We start from the raw sequence: 1,936 nt of genomic DNA on the forward strand, positions 1-1,936 counted from the left end.
GGGGAAGAGGGACACTTCCTGTGCGTCACTTCCGCCTCTTGAGCCGCCGGGGAGGGGCACCTGGAGAAGGGGGAGGAGCCCGTGGATGACAGAAGAGAGAGACACATTGCTGCTTGTTCAAGTGGGAAGCAGAGAAGAAAGATAGTCTTTGTAAGCCCTTTCTTCTAAGATTGGAAACGACTTGAAGGCAAGGGAGCCCTGTCTAAAATGAACTTCATCGTGCAATTTTCTTAAAGTGCTTTCCTGATAAAGGGAGATAAAAATTATGTTAACTAGTGTCGATGGAATGATGTAGAGTATCATCATTTTTCAAGAACCATAGTAATAATTGATTTAGTTAAAAAGGAATGAGGGATTGATTAAAACTACCATATGAATGAACTCTGAATACATGTTCAATTAAAGAAGCCAGACACAAAGGACCACGTATTGTATGAATCCGTTGATATGAAATGTCTGAAATAGCCAAATCGACAAAGACAGAAAGTAGATTAGTGGTTCCCAGGGGCTGGAAAGAGCAAAGGAAAGGGGAATGACTGCTAAGGGGTGAAAGGTTTCTTTCTGGGGTGACGAAATGTTCTGGAATTAGATAATGGTGATTGGTGCACAACTTTGTGAATATACTAAAAACCAATGAACTGTACACTTTCAAATAGTGAATTTTATAATACGTGAATTGTATCTCAATAAAAAATTGATTTAGGCAAGAATCATCAAAAGATGCTAAAACTAGAAAGTAAAGGTGTGATGTGGAATATAATATTTACATAGTCTCAAAATAATCCCCATAAATTACCTATCAATTACAAAATAAAAAGGTTTACAATAGTGAAATTTGGTGGACACCACCACACCAAATGATCAAAATTGACATCATGAGTTATGGGGAGAAATGTATATTATACAGCTCCTGATGTGTTATCTTAAAAAGGACATAACATAATGTGGTATTCCTACCAAAAAATACATAACCTGTATTTGAGGTAGACAAATCTAGGTAACTATCCCATCATCTTAAAAAAGGTTAATGTCATGAAAGACAAAAACTATGAAATTTTACCAGATTAAAAGAGACGAAAGCAACAAGATAACTAAACATGGGTGATCCTGGATTGGATCATGGAGTAGGAATAAGCGCAATAAGAACATTACTGTGACAATTGGCAAAATTTGAATAGAGAATATACGTTAGATAATAATATTGTAATCGTATTAAGTTTCCTGACTTGGATAATTTTATTGCAGTCACATAAGAGAATGTCCTTCTTCTTAGGAAATACACGTTGAAGTGTTTAGGGTGTAAAGGAGCATGATATCTCAATTTGCTCTCAAATGGTTCAATATGTAGATAGATAGAGAATGAGATTAATAAAGCAAATATGATAAATGTTAACAATTGCTGAATCCAGATGAAGAGCATATGAGAGTTTGTACTATCTTTTTTTTTTTTTCCTGCCAGTTTTCTGGAGCTATAGTTGACATACAGCACTGTATAAGTTTAATGTGTACAGCATAATGACTTGACTTACATACATCATGAAATGATTATCACAATAAGATTAGGGGACATCCATCATCTCATATAAATACAAAATTAAAGAAGTAGAAAAAATTTTTTTCTTGTGGTGAGAACTCTTAGGATTTACTCTCTTAACAGCTTTCATATATCACCTCTAGCAGTGTTAATTATATTTCTCACGTTGTACATTACGTATCCTTGTACTATCCTGTGACAAGGATTAAAGGTGCACAAATCACTAAATTTTGAAGCTTTCTGTCTTTTGTTAATCTTTAAGTTTGCAATGTGTCCTTTCTTTTCCTGCTTTGGTTTGGAATCTCATTGTTGCATGGTAGAAACTGCAGAAGAAGCTAGGCATGACTAAGGGCTAGAGGAAAGGGAGTGGCAACTAAAGCAAGAAGATGAACTGGAGGTGGT

This window comes from Phocoena phocoena, chromosome 1 (genome assembly GCF_963924675.1).
Source record: "Phocoena phocoena chromosome 1, mPhoPho1.1, whole genome shotgun sequence".
Taxonomy (NCBI): Eukaryota; Metazoa; Chordata; class Mammalia; order Artiodactyla; family Phocoenidae; genus Phocoena; species Phocoena phocoena.